This window comes from Balearica regulorum, chromosome 4 (genome assembly GCF_011004875.1).
Source record: "Balearica regulorum gibbericeps isolate bBalReg1 chromosome 4, bBalReg1.pri, whole genome shotgun sequence".
Classification (NCBI taxonomy): Eukaryota; Metazoa; Chordata; class Aves; order Gruiformes; family Gruidae; genus Balearica; species Balearica regulorum.
Genome location: NC_046187.1, coordinates 51,834,514 through 51,855,262, shown reverse-complemented (window position 1 = coordinate 51,855,262; position 20,749 = coordinate 51,834,514). Strand labels below are relative to the sequence as shown.

General features: G+C 42.1%; 1 protein-coding gene across 19 annotated transcripts in view; it reads right to left on the bottom strand.

The window, feature by feature from the left end:
• The window catches only part of CLOCK (clock circadian regulator), a 67,285-nt gene extending 50,265 nt beyond the window's left edge, over window positions 1–17,020 (bottom strand). For 3 of the 19 annotated variants that reach the window (XM_075752128.1, XM_075752145.1, XM_075752130.1), the window contains exons 1-2: window positions 16,571–16,830; window positions 5,660–5,761 (exon numbers count right to left, since the gene is read on the bottom strand). The gene's annotated coding sequence lies outside the window, so the exon portion shown is untranslated. Of the gene's footprint in view, window positions 1–5,659; window positions 5,762–15,972; window positions 16,005–16,570; window positions 16,831–17,000 lie in introns of those variants that run through there. The other 16 variants (XM_075752129.1, XM_075752139.1, XM_075752141.1 and 13 more) reach the window with 11 other exon arrangements.
• Between the last annotated feature and the right edge of the window lie 3,729 nt (window positions 17,021–20,749).

Below are 20,749 nucleotides of genomic sequence, written 5' to 3'. Positions count from 1 at the left end.
TCCAGCATGGCAGCATTCAGTGGCGACGTGACTTTGTTCAGGCCACGATAGTCTGCTGTCAGTCTCCACTGTCCATTGGACTTCCACACTGGCCACAGGGGACTGCCAAAGGGTGAGTGAGTCTTGCTTATCACTCCTCGGCTCTCCAGTTGACGAATCAGCTTATGGATGGGAATCAGGGAGCCTTGGTGCAATATTGCTGCCAGTGCACTGCTGTGCACTGCAACTGACACCTGTTGTTCTTTGACCCTCAGCAACCTCACAACAGAAGGGTCCTTCAAGAGACCAGGCAAAGCAGACAACGGTTCAAATTTCCTCCATCTCCAAAACAGCTATGCCAAAAGGACCTTTTGGGTCCTTGAAATACCTTCTCCTGAGGCAGTGTATGCCCAGGATGCATGGGGCGGAGCCTCTGGGCCAGTCACAATGGGGTGCTTTTCCCAGTCATTCCCATTCAGGCTCACTTCAGCCTCCAGTACAGTTACCTGTTGGGATCCCCGTCACTCCAGAAACAGAGATGGGTTCTGCCCCTTCATGGCTTGATGGCATTAGGGTACACTGTGCACCAGTGTCCACTAGAGCCTTAGACTCTTGTGGATCTAACGTGCCAGGCCAATAAACCCGATTGTCCCTCTCCTCCACTTGGCTGGAGGCAGGGCCCCTCTAATCCTGCTTATCATATTCATTACTCACTTCTTGCAAAAGTGGCTTAGAAGTCCCTTCAAGAGGATCATATTTACGATCAGGCTTTCTGCTCACTCTGGAGAACTGCCTGCTGGAAACTGGAGGGGCATTTTTCCTGGAAGAATCCCCTTTTATGACTGTTTTGCCTTGCAACTCATGTACTCGTGCCTGTAAGACTGAGGTAGGTTTTCCATCCCATCTCCTCATGTCCTCTGCGTGGTCACGCAGGTAAAACCACAGGGTGCCTCGTGGTGTGTACCCTCTATATCTTCTCTCTTGAGCAGAGGAACACTTACTCCTAATAACCGAGATACTAGTCCATGCAGGTGGGGAATAGGACATACTCTCTTCAAGTTGCTGTACCTTCCAGGACAGTTTCTCCACAGCTGAGACAAGAGAGGAAGAGAGATTTTCTTCATACTGCTGGAGTCAGCCAACTACTTCATCCACCATTGGTGCCTCTTTGCCTTTCCAGTCCATCACTGCCAATGAGTTGGTGTACGACGATGGTGTGCTCCATACAAACTTCCATCACACGGATTGGGTACCCTGGACTTCATCTGGATCTGTGTGTAACTGTGCATTGTCTGGGTCATAATAAATCATCTCCACAGCTAATTCCCTCAGGTACTGGATACCTCTCTCCATGGTGGTCCACTTTGCCTGGATGACATGCAACATCTTCACTGAAGGGATACCTTTCCCTCACGCCTGACAGAAGTCACCTCCAGAGGCTGAGGGCTTGTGTCTTTTTCCCAATTGCCTTGTCAATGCCCCCTTCCCTAGACAGGGATCCCAGCTGCTTGGCCTCCTTACTCTCTAATTCCAGCCTACTGGCCCCATTATCCCAGCATCGGAGCAGCCAGGTAATGATGTGCTCACCTGGATGGCAGCTGAAATCTTTTCTCATATCTCGCAGCTCACTTGGGGACAGGAATCGAGTGATGTTTTCTGGTTCTGCCTCTTCCTCCTGTTCTTGTGATTGTCCTGGTTTATCGCCATCCCTTACTAAGGAAACTGACTTTTTTGTGTATTTCTTCATGTGTATAGGGGTGACTTATAGGTTGGGTTTTTGGTTCAGCTGCAGTGCCTGTCACTGGGGTTGGAATAGCCACAGTGCCTGTCCGTCTGTTTTCCCCCTCTCCCGCCTGATGGCGCTGCCTTCTATCGAGCAGACTTTGGTAGATACTAGCCAGGGCCCAGCACAGTGTTGTCAGTTGTGCCTCTTCGGAATAGCCACAGCATTTGCCTTTCAAATAGTCTATCGTTTTATCAGGGTCCTGTAGTTGTTTGGGAGTGAAGTTCCAAACCACTGGGAGCGAGAAGTTCTCTAGATACCTGCCCGTATTCTCCCACATGCCATGCCACCCCTGACTATCCAGCCTCAGGGCAGATCTCTGAGTGGTATTCTTAAAATATTTTTTTTATAACCCTAAACAAGACCTGGAACACATTCAGGAGACATAGCAACAGGAGCATGCTGGCTTGAACATCCCAAGCGTATTCAACATTCTCAAAAGCTGTTGTAACTAGCCTGAAGGAAAAAGGGAAGGTGAAAGAGCAGGAGAAAAAAAAGTATCATTCCCCCCCCTCCATCCCCGTCTTCCCCATAGACTGGGTGCAATTATTAGTAAATTCTGAGAGATGTCATCTGAGGTATGGACATGAAAACAATGCCACACACAAATACCAACTTAACCTCATGGTCAGTGATGTTATCATAAGTTGATATTACATGGTACAACAAAATGAGAATCCTGACCCCTCTCCCAGAGGTGATGAACAGCACCGCAGGGAATACATACAGCAAGTAAGGATTTACATAACACAGCCATGTGAACAAACAAAACACCATTGTGACCAGGAACTAGTCACCTAATATAATAAATGCTTATAACAATTTACTTTAACACGCTCTGGTCAGATGTGTCATTATCTCAACCCTTCAGGCTCCCTATTGGGTGTCAAAAAAGGACTGTCATGGTTAAGCCCCAGTTGGCAGCTGAGCACCATGCGGTCGCTCGCTCACTCCTCACCAGTGGGATGGGGAGAGGAATCGGGGGAAAAAAAAAAAGGTTAAAAAAAAAGGTAAAACTCGTGGCCTGTGATAAGGACAGTTTACTGGGACAGCAGAGGGAGAGGGAAATTACAACGATACTTACAACAGAATATAAAAAACGGATGACACACAATGCAATTTGCTCACCTGACCCAATGCCCAGCCTGTCCCTGAGCAGCAGCTCCTCTTCCCTGGCCACCTCCCCCCCCCGATATGCTGAGCATGACGTCATGGTATGGAATATCCCTTTGGCTAGTTTGGGTCAGCTGTCCTGGCTGTGTTCCCTCCCAACTTGTTGTGAAAATTAACTCTACCTCAGCCAAAAACCAGAACAAACCATGACAACTCTATTGAATTTTGAGTTGAAATTTTTCTTCACTGTGATAGGCAGAGCAGCCCCAATAATTATGACCAAGATAACTAACTGCCCTATGATACTACATTTCCCGTTCAATGTGGATGGGCTCTGATTGTGCTACTGCTACTCCTTATTCATTGCACTTCTACAGCAGGTGTATAAAAACAAATTCGAGTATGAGAGCAGTTTGACTTCCCTGTTTTCCTGAGTAAACATGTTTTTGCACAAGTAGTGACATGGGCATGTTTCCAGAGAGGCACAAAGGCACTACTGCAAGCACTCACACATGCACACAAGTCAGTGAGAGAGAGTACAACAACTTTCAAATCTCTCTTCTATTTCCACAAATCAGTGTCAAAAATATTTTCTCTATATTTATTTGCTCTTCAAGCTTCTATGAAAAATACTAAGAAAATATGTATAAAAAGATGTTTTTATACAAGTAAATACAAAAGTTCTGTAACTTAAGAACAGTTTTAAACTGAGGTTTTTTAACTTGTGCTGAAAATCCTCTGAGGAAGAAGCATACATAAAAGGACTAACAAAACTGTAAAGGTGAAGGAAAAGAGCCCACGGAGAGACAAACAGTAAACGAATCTGAAGTACACCCCGGAAAATGCAAATTCTTAATAAAACAAAGCAGGTCCTCATGGTCCAAAAAGGTTACTTGAAAAGCAACAAAGATGCACAGCATGCATAAGTTTTTAGGATGCTCAAAAATAAGTCTTTCAGAACTTTTAACCACAGTATGCATTGTTCAGAACAATTTATTGTATTATGATCTGTTCTGAACACAAGAGAACCAATAAAGAAGAAAAATCAAAGAATATAGAAAAGTTTAATCAAAAATGCACAAGTTATGGAAATATACTACTGAATTAGCATTTGAAGGACAGAATCAACAGTAGATGTTAAGGGGTTAAGGAAAAGCAAAAGAAGCGCAGAAGAAAGTCTCCTTACTCAGTGTTTGTACCTGACATTACAACAGAGTGGAGATTAGGCCTGTTTACTTCTCACAGTCCAGCTAGAACATGCTCAGTAGCTCTGGTTATGACTAAAAGGATTTGGAATATATCTACCTCATCTGATTTGGACAGATGAAATGGATTTAGGCAAATCATTGAACTGGTATAAACCGTATTTTCAGAAATCTATCATGCCGCCTAACGTAAGAGTTTGGGATGGCACACACACAAAAAAAAATAGTCTGATACTGCAGCATAACAGTTTAAGTTTTCTCCTAAAACCTTGAACACTTGCTGTAACATACGCAGGTGCTTTATCTTTCCAGTGGCAAGAATTTCATTGCCTGTTGAATCAAGAAAACAGTATGTTCCTCCCTCTCCTCCCATTCTCAGACACAGGCTGACTTTTGGTAAAGTTTTAGCTAAAGCAGATATATAATGCAAAGAATTACTGCTCAATTATAAGCAACTGCTAAATTATAAGCAACTAAACCCACGGTCTTAGAACAGAAAGTGTCAAGCACCATTAACTGCAGGCACTGCTACCTGTAAATCCATTCACGACCAAACTTCATGCATGACCAAACATCTCCAATGCATGATAAGCCATTAGGAATACAGGAAGGCTTTCTGCTAGCAAGACAAAATAATCCAGTTTCAACAAGATTGGCACAATGTCTGATCTACCTAAAGATATCCGTTTCTTGTGGGTTTTTTTGATTGGGTCAAAAAAACAACAGAACATCTGAAAAAGTTTAACAATAATATCTACTCAGAAAAATCATATAAACACATACGTGAAGGCTACAGGGGCCATGGCTGTGATCCTCATGATACATCAAATCAAAATCCCTTTGTCACTCATAAGACAAACCTTAAACAAACTACTGTCTGTTGTGTGTTTCTCTTCGCATGACCACGGATGTACAAAGCAATCAGTAACCTTACTGCACGATAAGACAAATCTTGCAAAGATGAAAATCTGCACCTCCTGGCCCATCTTCAGCTGGATAGTACACAATGTTCAATCCAGGAAGTGGGGAGATGCAACCTTTTCATAAATGACATGACATGTGAGCAGAGATATTGCTACTTGAACCTATTAAGATGCATTCTTTTGCTTTCTATATATTCTTACATTAATGGCGTATTAAGCCAGTCTTTAACAAGAGCATCTGTGAGAGAAAAAAAAAAACAACAAAACACCACCCAAAAAAGCTGCGAGCACAGCAATACATATGCTCATTCACTGCAATGCATCCTTTTGGTCTCCAGAAACCACATGGCCACATTAGCACACTTCATTGCTGAGGACAGTGCCATCATGAGGGGGTTTTTTTGGGGTGGGTTTTTTTTTCCCTTCTAGTTTCCAAGGCAGGTGAGGTACAGTTAGTTCAATTGTTTCATTCCATGCTCCAGCATACAGCTTATTAAAAGCTTATTAAAAGCTTATTTGAAGTTTATTCTTGCCCCCACACAACATTAATTTCAATCTCAAATTGAAGTGGAATGTCTACCTTGCCTGAGGTTGAAAAACAGATCCTTCTGTTTAAAGCATTACTGTTCTAGTAGCAATAAAATCTACATACTTACTTAAACTACCTAGAAATGCATTGTGCCTTGTAGAGTGGGTGGATAGCATTAGTAGTCCAAATGTGATGTCATCTGAGCAAAAGTCTTCTTTGGCACAGTCTTCTGAAAAACAACAACAACAAAAAAACCCCACAGTTTTATACAGATGTATACATTCAAAACAACTTTTAGAGGTGAGTCCTTGATTGCTGCTCTCTGGTTTCTCTCCTGCCATTTTAGTCACTTTATTTCCATTCCTAAACTGTCCACAATTTTACGTTCCAATTCCTCTATTCAACATAATGAAGTAAATACACATGAAGGAGAACTTCAAAATTGCATACCACCTTTTACGTAGCTCTGGCACTGCCTGAAATCTAAATCTGCGAGACAAATAGAACAGAAAGAAAATACATCAATACAATCTTAACTGTGTTTGTGTAATATGGTTCAAACAGGACATGTGATCTACTTCAGAACACAGTTTAAAACTCTCAGAGAACATAGCACACAACAGCACAAGAAAGACTCAAACATCTTCCCCTCACTAATGAAAAATTAATTTCAGTAAGCTGTACTAAGCAGAAGTTAACTGTACAAATAGATACTTCTACAGACAAACACGCTACTTATTCCACAAAGAAATTGCTCCCTGTCTACTACAGATCACAAATTCTGTATTCCTACATACAGTGCTGTGTTTTAAATACACATGCACCAGTTTGGTAATATAATCTTACTGCTGACAAGTCTGCTGGGAAAACTACTGCTAGTTATCCCTACTGCTATTTTCCATTCAGCACTCCCACGTGGCAAAGTGTATCTTTTAAGGTATATATAAATCTATTTCATTCCACCATATACAAGGATAGGCAGATTTCCTTTGACATAAGGTAACAAAAAAAAAAAAGGAACCTCAAAACCCCTGTTCTTTACCACTTTGTCCTCCAGTACATACAACACAGAAAGAAGCAGCTAGGGAAGAAGAATTCCAATGTTTGAAGAAGGTCTACTGGACAAGCCTAATGGGATAAGAAAGGAAGACCATTATAGTCTACTTACCTACTTTTCTACACAGTAAAATGAAATACTCTAATGTGAAAAATCAACATTTTTAATCAAATACCAGTATATAGATAAGAAATTGCAAACTATATGGGGCAGGAAAAGTGTCTAGGCGCCATCTTAAAAAACAATCTATACAAGTTTGAGAGACTGTTTTTCATTTCTTATGCCAGCAATACAAAGATTAACATAACACAATATAAATCAACAGTAAATTTCATTGTCCATATAAAGGTAGTACCAGTTTAAAATAATTTTGAAAAGCAATTTCCATTATTTTAATAAAAAATTTTGTGATCCTTCTGACTTAGATAAAGCGGTAGCACCTCCATTACTTTTGATGTTAGAGGCTTCTATAGCCCCACCTCAATTGTGCTGAAACTCATAAGATGTCCTCCAGTTTATACAAAAACTGGGTGTAACAGGAGGTAGTGATAGAGCAACACGAATGCCTGGGATTGAATTTTCAGGCACAGTTGCCTATTGTTTTGCTACTCACTTTAAAAGCAAGTTAAATTGAAAGCTAAATTTCTTAAGGGGTTAAAAAAAATTCTTAGTACTAGAATTTTTGTCCTGACTTTCCTGCCAAACTGATCAAACTAGCACGTTCTTAAATTTTTTTCCTTTTTTTTTTTCTTCATAAAAGCCAAACCCATCAACCCATCAAACCCATCTATGTTTCTACATATCTTTTTCCTGCCCCATTTCCTAACACCTTCTAGTTACTCTCCATCTTGATTCAGACTACTCTTCTGATTTTATTATGCTTTCCAGATCCTGCAAAATAACACACCTTCCCTCTTTTCCTTCAAATCCCTATACTATTTGGACTTGCTTTAGCTTCTCATCTTCCTCCTTGCAGATCTACCTTATTCTGTTCTTAGAAATGACAACTTGTTTAATTCACTCACTATGACTCATTTATTCATTTGAATCCTTGTCCCCCTTTCTGAGGTCATTCTCCTCATTTTCTATGTCAGTGAAATTCAGATCACAGGCTCTTCAGCGCTGGAACTGTATCTTATTATCTATGAAATATCATGCAAAGCTTTAGTGCAGCACAAAATGTTTAACTAATGCTTCTGAGCTAAAAAAAAAACAATTTGAAAAAACTGAAGTACAGTATTTTAACAACAAAAACATTTTCAGAAAACATATTTTAAGCAAAATTGCTGAGATGTTAAGAGTTATCATAAGTTCCAATCATTGTTGAGAGTTATCATAAGTTCCAAACTCATCTTCAACCACGCAACTGCTAGTAGTAGTTTGATTACATATAATGAATGTTGCTGCTGTGGATGGCAAGAAAAACTTTATTAAATCACATTACCACATTAAAATTGACAGCGAGGAAAGTGTGTGTGAGAATCTGCATTCCTATTCTGACAGTTCTTGGAAGCTGTGATTCATGCTGCTACTTGCTTTTCTACTCACAGTCAGAGGAAAATCCAGTTTCCTTTAGCATATTTGTTGTTACTATGAAAACTACTTTAAAAAAAGGACAAGTCAAAGTCACCTATTTTGCCGTTCATTGTGGTATTTTAAAACTGAAGTATTTTAATACTTGAAATTAATAAATTAAAATTTGTGAATACTATAAATTTTGTGAAATTATATTGTTTACTGAAGGCTTAAAAAGTATATTTGACATTATTGAGCAGGGAATTCCCTACAAATGAAAGTAGCAAGCTAATAGTTTTCTTCACTTTCACCATTATTAAGTCTATGAGAAGTTTCTCTAAGCCTATCAGCAGGACATACTACAATTCTCCACTGTAACTTGATAAAATCTTAGAAGGTAAATTTCAGTCTGCTGTTTATAATAATTAACAGGTAATGCTAATATAGGCAAGTCAGGAAAGAACCAGAGAAATGTTTTAGACAGAAGTCCAGCTCCTTCTGCTTTCCAACTAATCACTCCATGTTACAAGACAGAGGAGTGGGCTTACAGGAAATCCCATTTGGGAGGTACTATCTTTTCTTCTTATGCTGAAAGAAAAATCTTATTCTTTGGCTATTAATGGACATATTTCATACAGTAACTGGTATAAAGAGAAATCCTTAGGCATCCCCCTTTCAATTTTATCTCTCCACTATTAAAAGTGCTTATTCACTATGGCCTTTAAATTTCCTAAGCTCAAGTTACACTTTCTTTTCCTCTGTACTACTTCTGAAAGAGAGGTTGGAGTTCTAGTCTTTTTAAAGAAATACACCAAACCCATTTTCTTCCCCAAAACAATGGGAAAATACAAATTTAATCACAGCTTAAAGCTATTCCTTTAATTTCAGAAGGATTTATTTTACATACTAAACCAAACTAAGAGTCAGGCAGCCCTGCAGTGAGTGAAACATATTATCATCTAATTCTGATCAGGACAATAATTCCCTAGTTCACGGTCAAAATATCTTTTACCAGCTTATCATTCTTCAATAGCCAGTAAAGCACCGTTCTGATAGCTCTACTCTCCCCCATGAGAAGCCAGCTTCCCCTCCCGTCACCCATCTGACACACCACGATATTCTCAGTCCCCATCCCCTTCCAAAACAGCCCAATATTCTGCCTGCCTCCTCAAGCCCCGTTGGCACATTCAACCATCTCCTGTTCTATCCAACACAGACCTAGCGCGTCCTGAAAAAAACAGGTCAGTGCCAAACTCACGCTGCATTGTCCCTCTCAAGAGAGGCCAGTGACACGTTTCTCTCTACTCAGTTTGCCTATTTTTCCCAAAACCTGTAGCAACACTACAGTCTTTGAGACTTCTATCCCTTGTACAAACACGGTTGCAATTGGTCAATGATTTCAAAAGCTCCTGGTGAATATGTAAGGAAAGAATGAGAGAAAACAAGGAAAAAGCATAAATCACGCTTTTGTAGGAAATCAGGTTTAAAAAAAAAAAAAAGCAACTCCCTACAGCTTTTAATGGAGAAAATTTCTTGGTTGTTTACTGAGCCAAGGGAAATAAGCAGATTTTGGCAAAACATTTTCTGGTATCTCTGACTTTTCGCAACTTCGCACTTAGTTTTCAAATATACATTTAGGGGACTAAGGACTGGGAAAGTTACTCCATATATTAAGACAGTTTTTCCCCTAATATATCTTGAAGCTTTTGGATAATTGATGAAAATGCAAAACTTTGGCATTTCTTTAACAAGATCCATCTGAAAAATTATGAACTTTCTACCTTACCACACCAGCAGGAGTTTGCCCTCTCCAAATTCATAGCCACCACCTCGACAGCTGCCACCACACTGATGGAATATTATTCTGTCAGGGTGCACGTCAGTAACAGCCACAACTCAAAAGGCAAATGCCAGTCTCTGACGTTACATTAAACATGCAATGAAATAACCAAACACATCAAATGCTCTTAAATGCCAGAAACTAATATTTATTATGTCATTAAAAACTTTAGTCAAATGTAAAAATGGCAACTTATGTTTTACTTACAGCAGCAACATTCTTAGAATTGGAAATATGAAATTAACTACATTAATATCATTTATTTTGAAGTACCCATCCTTTTTTTTTTATTAGGCAGCTTAGTATCTCATACTCTCATTCTCTAAGATCATAATTTACTATGTAAAAATATGTATTTCCTCAAGATTTCTAATGCACATGTTAGGAAACTCACACATTATCTTTCCTCCCTCCTACAATAGCCACTAGTTACAGGCCTGCCTCCTCCATGTTCACAAACACTTGCCCCAGTGGTATTTAAAAGTAAGTGCTGGAACTTTCTGGATATCTACCAGTTCTGCACATAATAAGATTCTTAGGGGATCTCAGATCATCCTTCTGCAAGCAATCGAGGTATACTCACAAACTTGTGGAGCTGCAAGCTAAAATGACATTGTTAGCAATACTATACCCTACTACAAAGCACTTAAAATTCAGACATCATGCTGGATGATCAGCCCACTCAGGTACACCTTCTCTTATAAGTGTCCCACAGCAACACCACTACCATGTCATGAGTCAGTAATTAAGTTTTGCTGCCTGCTCTGGCTATAATAGGCCATACTACCCTAAACTATAGTCTTCACTAAGAGAGATGATTAGCAGGGCACAAAAAGGGGACTTCATACAACGGGTCCACAAATCTAAAGTACCAAAGCCAGTAAGAGTTACATCACTCAGCAAGACTTTTGAAAAAGTTAGTAGAGATGTGAAACGTAAAGGTAAGCAGTGAACACAGTATTATGCCTTCATCTTCACCTGTTTCTGAAGGCCTAGAACAGAACACAGGTAAAGTTAATACTCACAATCCTGGTCCCTGTCCTTGATGTACGCAGCTAAGCTTTTCCTATCAGAACAGGAGTAATATATTCTTTTAACATGCCAGCAGGAGGAAAAAAGATTTGCTTTCATTTTGTCCAGCAGCACGGGGTTACAGCACAGTAACCTGGAACAGAGAAGTCTGAAAGCCAATCTCTACTCTGTCAGAAGGGATTCAAACCATAATCTCTCAGCAAGCTCCGTGTTGCACTGGGAAGATGGATCAACTCATAACTTCTCATTTCAGTGACAATCTTCAGAACATGGAAGAAAAAAATAAAAAGTAAAGCTTTGCTGGACAGAGCAGAACCAGCAGTGTGCACACCTCTCTAGGGGGAGGGGCACCCAAATGAGAGAGACAAGTCCTGGTTTCCAGTTCCTAATGGAATTTAAAATTTTAAATGGAAGAAAATATAAAATAGTTTTTGGAACACAGACCAGAACATAGATACTCCCCTCCTTTTTCTCCAAGAAAATAAGTGGCCTAATATCTCTATCTGGCCCAATTAGACTTTAATCATCTTATACACAAGGAAAAGTAGATTTTTTTAAGGCTTGGGGTTTTGTTGATTTGTTGGTTTTTGGTTTGTTTGGGGGTTTTTAAGGAGACATCAACAAAATCTCTTCCTCCTCCCCGCTTAGTGTTTCTGAACAAAAGGGAGAGTCACCACAAGGTTTTGGTCTGAGTCCAATCCCATAGGTGTGCCTGAGGTGCGGTTTCAACATGCCTTTGGACAAGTGAATGCCTAATTTACAGATTGCCTAATTTATGAATAGTAAACAGATTTAGATGCCAAGATGCTCAGTTGTAACAAGATTATGGAAGATCTGAGTGAGAACAAAATTTCAAGGTGTTTGGAAAACTTTACTAGTGAAAACCTAGAGACTTGTAAAAAAGTTAGCCAACACATGGCTACAGTTTTATGTGGGGCTAAATAACCCAAATCCATCTAAATTACAGTTTTGTCTCCTCTATATTATTTTATGGATCTGGCCATATTCCAAAATAACATATATCAAAAATCTTCCCAGAGATATCTGCAAATATCCTTTTTTAATGGAACTCTAAGAGGACCTCTACAGAACAAGGCCACATATATTTATTTTTCAAATTTACTTTAAATAGATCTGTCTTACTCCAGGAACGGCTTTCTTCTGTTTTAATACAAGCATAATATTCTAGCACCATTTATCTTGTGGTACCAGGCTGTCATTATGGGTAAAATAATATTAGCTTCAAAACTGATGCTTTCTCACATACTCTGAGATTATTAAACACAGTTATAAGGAAAAAGCATTTAAGTAGCTAAATTGGTGCCTAATTTGGCTACATTTTTTTCATGAAGATGAGGAATGCCCATAGTATCTACTAAACTTCATAAGATTCACTCTCTAAATATGTCTTTACCAGTCTTGAATCTCACAGGGTATATCTAATTTTTAATGCTCTATATTTAATAAAATATTAATACTACTAATGATGATTTTATAATATAGTCAGCAACGCTCTTCAGCACATCAGTGTAGAGTAAGACTAATTCAGTGATTTTAATGACAAAATGTAACAGTTGGAAAGAGTCCAAAGTATGCAACGCTAAACTGCTGAAACAATCTGAGAACCAATGAAGCCTTGTTGCTTCCACATGACACTAAATATATGAGAACCGCAGAGCACCAAAACTTTTTACATATATGATTATATACTCCGAAAGTGGCTACAATTAAGAATTTGTATTATACACAGAAAAGTGTGGTAAGAGAATATTAAGGCTATGAAATTAAACACTCAGGCATGAGGTATGCCAAAATTAAAGTGGCCTTTGCATTACAAAGGAATTGTGTGGCAGCAGCAGAGGTTGAGAATTCAATCCTTCAGGGCAGCACACAGCTGCATTAACCATGAGTCTCCTTCCTCTTCCGTGATTTTGCATTTCACATCTTTAACTCCTGCAACAAATGACCAGGGGAATGTCCAACAAACAGTTTCAAATTATTGCAAACTGCCATTAACTGAGGTAACCAAATAACCAACTGCAATAGTAAGTTGTTTTTCCCAGGTGGACCACCCACAGAAGTGAATGAGATATCTTCCCAATGGATATAGCCGAGTTTGCTCATGTCAAGAGTTACACTGAGACACTGGAATCTTCCATTTCAGACTCTGCTACATGACTGAAGTTGAGCTTCCTACACTTCTTTCTATTCTGAAAAACCACTACATTCAAAATAATAATACCAACACCACTAATAATAATAATTCAGTATTAGCAGAAGATGAGAGAGTTGAACAGTTTGGCCACTGTCTGTCTGTGATTTCAGATTTTTTTTTCCCTTCCAGAGATAAAGCTACCTTAACACAGCTACTGCTCTCCCAGCAGCCTAGCGACTCTCTCCTGTTCTTGTGCCACCCCTTCAGTGGTGCCAATACAGCCTTCTACAGGGTGAATCAGCTCAATTAACGTAGAAAGGTTAAAAATACATTGCAAACTACATAAATAGAAGGTAAGAAAGGCAGGAACAACTACTACTCTCTTTGCTACGCAACTATCTACTAATATCATCTATCCTCGGAAACACTTCTAGATCTGCTTTATCAACTGGCCTTTATAATTTCTAGTACACATACATACGGAAATGAGTCCTTCAGAAAACTGAAACACTAAAATGCACTTTTCTTAAATTCAAACATCTACCAATGTCTTTTCTTCAAGAAAAACTAACTCATTACAATGCAATGAAAAGGAAGGCACCTTAGCTGTAATTCCAGTTCTTCCTAATTATATTGTGTATTTTGTATTAAAACTTGTATTAGGGTACTAATTTTCTATTCTAAGAGAACTATCCATCATCTTCAATCTACAAAATAAGGCTGAAGCTGTAAGGCTTTAGACAGCAAATTACACATTTCTCCTGAGGAGGTGCATAGCTTAAAAAGCAGCTGTTTTCAAATGATGAAATTACCTGGAGAAGAAAATTGCATTTTTGATTCACAACTATTTTCAACACAAGTCTATTATTTTTAGTGAAAACCTCACAACTTTTCAAGTTGGTAAAAACATTTCATACAAAAAGCATGTGGGGAGAATGGGGTCAATAACTCTACTACTAATTTATATCTTCAACTTTTTGCACAAATTTAGAATAGGGCCAAAAAAAATAGCAAAACCCTAAAGTTCTCAAAAGCAGCAATTTCCTTGGCAAGACCAATCCATCCATGAAGATTCATGATTTCAATGAAATTCTATACTAACAAGATAATTAACCAATACTACAAATTAAATTTAAAGTAATTACCACTCAGTTTTTAAACTGCTGAGTACAAAAAGTGTAAAATTAGCTACAACAGAGATTTTATGGGGTCCTTAGAGCATTAATAAAGAAAACACTCTTTGCTTTCCTCACATCCTTTTATTTGACCTATATGTGTTAAACTTTTCTATGTAAGAACATGAAGCGGAAGAAATAAAAACAAGACATGGCTGAATGACATCTTAAACTATTAAATATCAACTTGGGAGTTACTTTTTCCCCTGTTTGGACTGTTTGTTAAGAAGAGGTAAGTCTTGCCTTACCAACAAAATTCTCAGACCATAAAAAGACTAGCACTCACATTCAACAAAAAAACTCTAACTCAAACAGGTAATGTTTGGAAATCTGAAAGCAATGTCTGTAGCACTTCTGAGAAAGTGTCTTAAATTGATATATATGAAAATCAATAGTTTATTCTAAAAAATTTTGCAGAGTTATTTGTCCCATCAAGTAAAATTCCTCTACTATAACAATCAAATACTGTCTAATTTCAAATAACAGTCCCAAAACCCACAGATATTCATAGGCAAAATCAATTTTATTCCTGTAAGATTGAACAGTGTGAAACAACTGCAACTGCTCACACTGAACTTTGCCAGGACTACCACAGATGAGGTGTATTTCTCAAGTACTTCTTTCACTAGAGTATTTGCTTAAACAATCCTCTTGCCTTCTAGCACACCTGTCACCCAGAGAAATGATCTAAGTTAAATATAACCGCATTAAAAAAAAAAAAAAAAAGGTAGTTAATTTTAACCTGGATCGTTTCCCCAACCCAGTTACGGGACACAGTTCCACGAAATCGTTGTGCTCATACAGCTGAGGGGGGGCAGCAAAGAGGTGAGAGCCGGGAGCAAGGAAGAGACGGGCCTGTTTAAGTCAACACTGCCACCAAAAGCACTGCTTGTCAAACTATGTCATCAAAAAAAAAAAAAAAACCTTACTTGAAGGATTTAGAGGATCAGGATCTACGATCAGCCAGTTTGCCTTTACATACCACTTCATATCCCAGCTAGAACTATATCCGGCTTTCCTTGTGCCTCTTAGTAGGTCAACTTTTATCATGTACATGAAAACAACAGCCTTCCAAAATCTTGCTACAAATACGTTTGATTAGTTTACAAGCACTTCTCCTCATGAAAAAAAAAAAAAAAAATCGAATTTATATCCAGGCCTAAAATACCAAGAATCTGAAAGTGTAGCCAATCAAAAATCTGAATCTACCTTAGCAGAGACACAAAAATGAAGTACCATGGACTTCCAGTCCCTCGCTGGCCATATTTCACACATGCACGCACAGAATATTTGACACACTGATTTTAAGGATGCACATAAGTCGGGAGAGGACCGGGGGCTACTGAGAAATCCTCACATCTAAGAGCAGGAGCATGTTGTAGGCACCGCAATAAAGTTATTAGAGAAAAAAAAAATAAGCCCACGAAGCACGTACTCAACCCTGTGCCCCACAACTCCAGTCCACCTGCCGCAGGGAGACTTCGCTCCGCAGAGCGCCGGGCACCTTCTAACCGCCTGCAGCCCGAGGCCCCGCAAAGCCGTCCCGCCGCAGGAAGGGCCCGGGGGCCCGCCACGGCCCAGCCGCCTCCTCACGGACGGCCGCCGAGCGGGCACCTACCGCCGCGGCCCCCGCCGTGTAAACATCCCACCACCACCCCCCGCTCACCGCGCTGCGAGGAGCCGCCGCGGAAAATCTCCTCCACGCGTGGGGCGGCGGAGGCGGGCGAGCCCCTCCGGCTCCCGCGAAACGAGCCGTTCTACAGAGGGGAACAGCGGCGGACTTGCCCCGGGGGGGAGGCGCCGCCCGCGGCTCTGCCCGCCCCACCGCCGAGGGGCCGGCGGCAGCTCGGTTCGGCACGGCGGCGGGGGATGCCGGGGAGTCCCGCGCCCGCCCTGCCTGCGCGCAGCCCGAGCGGCGGGGGCGGGAGCGGCCCGGGCAGGCGCTGGGCCAGGCGGGCAGGGCTCCAAACGTGCCCGGGAGTTGTCACAGGAGCAAAGTGGGTCACCGGGCCTAGCGGGTGCCCCGCGAGCGCCCCCCGCCCCCGGCGACGGCCGCCCCCGCCCTGCCCAAGGGCAGCCGCTGCCCTCCCCGCGCGCTGCCGCCGCCCCGGCGGCGGGAGACCCGCCGGCACTGTCAAACTTTAACGGGTCCCCTCCGCGGCGTCCCCCCGCCTGTGTGTCGTGTGTCGTCCCCCCCCCCCCCCCGCCCCGCCGCAACCGGGCCCGGCGGGGCCGCCCTCCCCGCCTCGCAGCGCGCTCCTTACCCGGCCCCGCACGGCCGCTGCCCGTCCGACCTCTCCCGGCGAAAGCCGCCCCCTACGCGCAGCCCCGAGCCCGCCGCCGGCACAGAGCCTCCTCCAGCGGCAGCACCAGCAGCCGGGCCCGGGAGTCCCCCGCCACCGCGCCTGCGCCGCCGAGCCCACCGCCGGCAGCCGCGGCGCCTCGCGCCACCGCGCGTGCGCCAAGGCGCACTGCAACCCGTAGCACCCCGGCCCCTCGCGCGGGGCCGCCTTCGCGCATGCGCAGCGTGGCAGCGGCGGCCGGAGAGGCGATTCCCCCCCCCCCCCCGCTTTCTGCCCGCCTCTCTACGCATGCGCGTCCGCCCGCCCGGGAACCGGCTGGGCTGCGAGGGGCTGGGCACGGGGGCGCTCGCGCAGGCGCAGTGGGTACCGCGCCTCCCTGACCTCGGCTCACCTCGCCTCACCTCACCCCGCTCCCTTCTGCTCCGCACCGCTCGAGGAGGAAATGGCGGCGGCCTCGCCACCGGTCGGGGCGTGGGCCGTCGGCCTCCGAGGGCGGCGCTCCCCGCGGGATCGTGTCCGGGCGCCTCGGGAGGTCAGCGCTGCGTCTCCGGCTCGGAGCGTCAGGGCTCGCCTGGTCGCTGAGCTGACGGTAGCCGCGCTGCGAGGTGGGGAGGGGGACGGTGCCCGGCCGCGCTCCGCCTCCGGACGGCGGCGCCGTGGGAGGCTGCGAGCGGTGTCGCCTTGTGGCGCAGCTGGGGTGGCCCGGCGGTCGGAGCGGCTGCCTGCCGCTGCCGGGCGTCATGTTCCGGGGCTTGTTTTGCAGGCGGGCGCAGAGCCCGGGGCCGAGCCCTTCGGAAGGGGTTCCGTGAGCGGAGGCGCTTTCCTACTGAAACAGCAAACCTGGTACAAAGCCCCGCTCCGGTCAGTGCCTGAACGTGTGACAGGGTACTCGGTCATACGTTCGTTCCCAGAGGGGAAAAAGCAGCATCTTGGATGCTCTCCGCGAACAGACGTGCCGCCACCAGTTATTTGGGGATACAGCAACCCGTCCTGGCACTGGTCGGCGGTTTCTTTGTGTACAATGCTTTTAATACCAGGTTTATAAAACAGTCTTACCTAATGTTAAAAATAAGACATTACCCTAGCTGAGTTTAAAATCTCAACCCCTAATAAAAGCCTATAACTTTTGAAATACTGTACTAATATTGCATGATTTGTACAATTTGTATTGTACGGTACTAATACTGGCTGTTGAGGTGTGAGAGATTTCTGGACCACCAAACTGACGGAATGCTCACAGCAAATTAGTTTCCTGCTTTCCGACTGGAAAGCAGCAATTGAAGTCCATTCTTATTTGCTAATCCTTACAGTTTAGGGTTTTTTTTATGTGACTGCAAGATAATTTGAACTTGTAAAAGTAATTGTAAAAGAGTAATTGTGAACTTCATAAACTGAAGAGCGCTGTATGGGGTTGAAGTATTTTTGTTATGCAGACTACAGTGTTGGGGTGTAGATTGGCTCAGAAAATGTCCTTTAAGCACAGGAAGACACAGCTGTGGTAGGAGTTTGCAGGACTATGTCTGAAAATAAAAGTTAGTGTTCTTGTGTTTGTGTGTTGGTAAAGCTTATAAAAATGGTAAGATGTGCCTGTATTACTGACTTTGCAGAGAAAGGTGTGAAGCAGCCCAGCTAATAAATACAAACAGCGTCAGGTATCGGAGTTAATCGGAGAGACGACTAACTGATACTGCACGCTATTTATGTACAACTGTAACGGATTCCAGCTGTACTGCCTACAGCAGGACTGGAATATGCTTGAATGTGCGGTGATTATGTTAGTTTAAACCTGTTCTGCATGCAGCAGAACATAGCAAAAAACTGTTTTCTGTAAAATAAAACGTTGCTGTGTGGTAATAGTATGTAAATATTCCCAGTTTTCTTCCTCTGTTACAAAGAAGGATGTGTGTTTTCCAGTTGATCTCCTAAACAGCAATATATCTAAACGCGTAATTACAAAAGTGTGTCTATAGAAGGTTAATTAGCGTTTGTGTCTGGAATGAAATAAGGAACTTGGCTGAAAAAGCTCAGGGATTTTTCTTTCTGGATTACTTTTCAGGTATATCAGTTTCTCCATTTGATTCACCTTGTGACCAAAGTCTTATGCAAAGGCATTGTGGGGACAGGAACCTCTCTAGCAATAATGCTGCTAAAGAGCTAACAATGACCTTCCAGTGGAAGAATTTTAAAAAGCATTAGTGAAAACACCTGATTTTTTTCTTTTTTTTTTTACTTACTGATTCATAATACTCTAGCTTTCAATTGGGGAAAATTATAAACAGAAGTAATCATTTCATTACTCATGCAAAGGATAATGCTCCTATAATGAAGTATAGTAAATACAATAGGATATAGCAGGAATGGAAAATCCAGGAGAAAATGCAGGAATATTTTCAACAAAAATGCATAATTACCAGAACTAGAATATGGCCTAAAAATAGCATCAAGCTTTATGTATCAAATTTGCCACAAGATCTGTAGCAACCGGTAGTAATTCTTCAGAAAAACAAAGTAGAGATAATGTACTGTCCCTTTTCACACCTTGCGTGTATGGGAGTGTAACACCTACCTACTGCAACGCTGCAGTAGCAAATTACTCTTTGTGCCTTGCACATCTTAGATTTGGGGATTTGTCAGGATCAAAACAGGCAACACAGCTGTGGAGGTAACACACACTTGCATTTTCTGCCGAAGTTATAGCCTAACCAAGGTCACTTAATGCTTCTTCGCTTTTGAAAATATTTTAAAGGCTGCTGAAGGAACAGGACAGAAAGCTTAGAAATGGTGTGGGGCTGTATGAAACTATGATCCACCAAGAAATACTATTTTTCTGGTTCTTATTGTCAGTATGAGTTTGCTCTGGTGTGTAATGATAGTTTTGTTTCACTCACAAAGTTTACGTGAGAGCCAACATAATTTTCAGACATTGCCAGAGTATGAGCAGCAAGTCTTTTGTGAATTATTGAATGATGGGACTAGATTGGGCCAGAAATGCAGACATTTCCAGTGCACTTCTATTGACTATAGCCATGTTTCCTACAGAACTGTGATCGCCATCTTGTGCATGATATACTTCAGAGCTACAGAATGATCATCTGCTCAGAATGTTCCCTTTTGATCTTCACTGGCATATTCAAAAGTGTATCTGTTTGAGGAAGCTGATTTTGAAACTACGTTTCACATCACTCCAGAGTACTAAAATCAGTGGCTTTAACAAAGATGCTGACTTGAAAGCCTGTCACAATCTACGCAATCCTTTTAAAGCCAGGTTGACTAACATTCATTCATAGACCCTTTTCCTACGGATGGTGTAACTGATCAAGAACCAGAAACATCTGCTTTTAACCTGCAGATTCCCTTGGATTTTGCTGCTGCTTTGTCACATCTGATGGCTGTAATCGTGATCGTGTGGTCGTTTCACTTGGATGAAGTAAGGGTCACCAAGGGGGGGGGTTTGGCCCTTTCCTGTCATATCTAGCGATGTATTCCTTTTGCTTCCAATGTGACCACACTATCACACATACAGTTGTGTATTGTGCTCGTGTACCTCATGGCAGCCACAGTAGCAGGAGGTAGGGCTGTTGCTAAGAGGAAGCAGGTGGTAGTGATAGGTGGAATCATATCTAAAGTCACTGATGACCTATTTATGTTTAAAACTACTAGTTAGCTTTCTAGTTTGAAGTGGCAGATAATGGCTGATAAGCTATATATCTCTGAAATGCAGCTGCTAGTTATCTCTCTGAATCTGCAAAATAGAAGTTTCTAGAAGTGCTATCTGCCAGTAGGTATCTACTGTATAGCGGCTGTATCCTACTGGGTGGAAAAGCAGACAATGTTTTCTTGTTGTGCTTAGGTATCTATCTGCCAATGATGAGTCACTGGAAAAAATAACATTAATACTATACAATTTGATTCACTACTCAATACATAAAAATGCTGAATCAAGAGAGTGGTCTCTTCATTCACTCATGTAGTGTTGCTTATCTACAGTTGTACTGTAAACTATTTGATTATCCTTGACACTGGAGAAAGTTCTTGAATAGCTGTCAGACAAACGGAACTGTTAGTGAACAGATTCGGGGCCAAATCCTGATTTTATATCGCTATACATGTCATTGTCTTTGGGTCACCTTTTCAATGGGG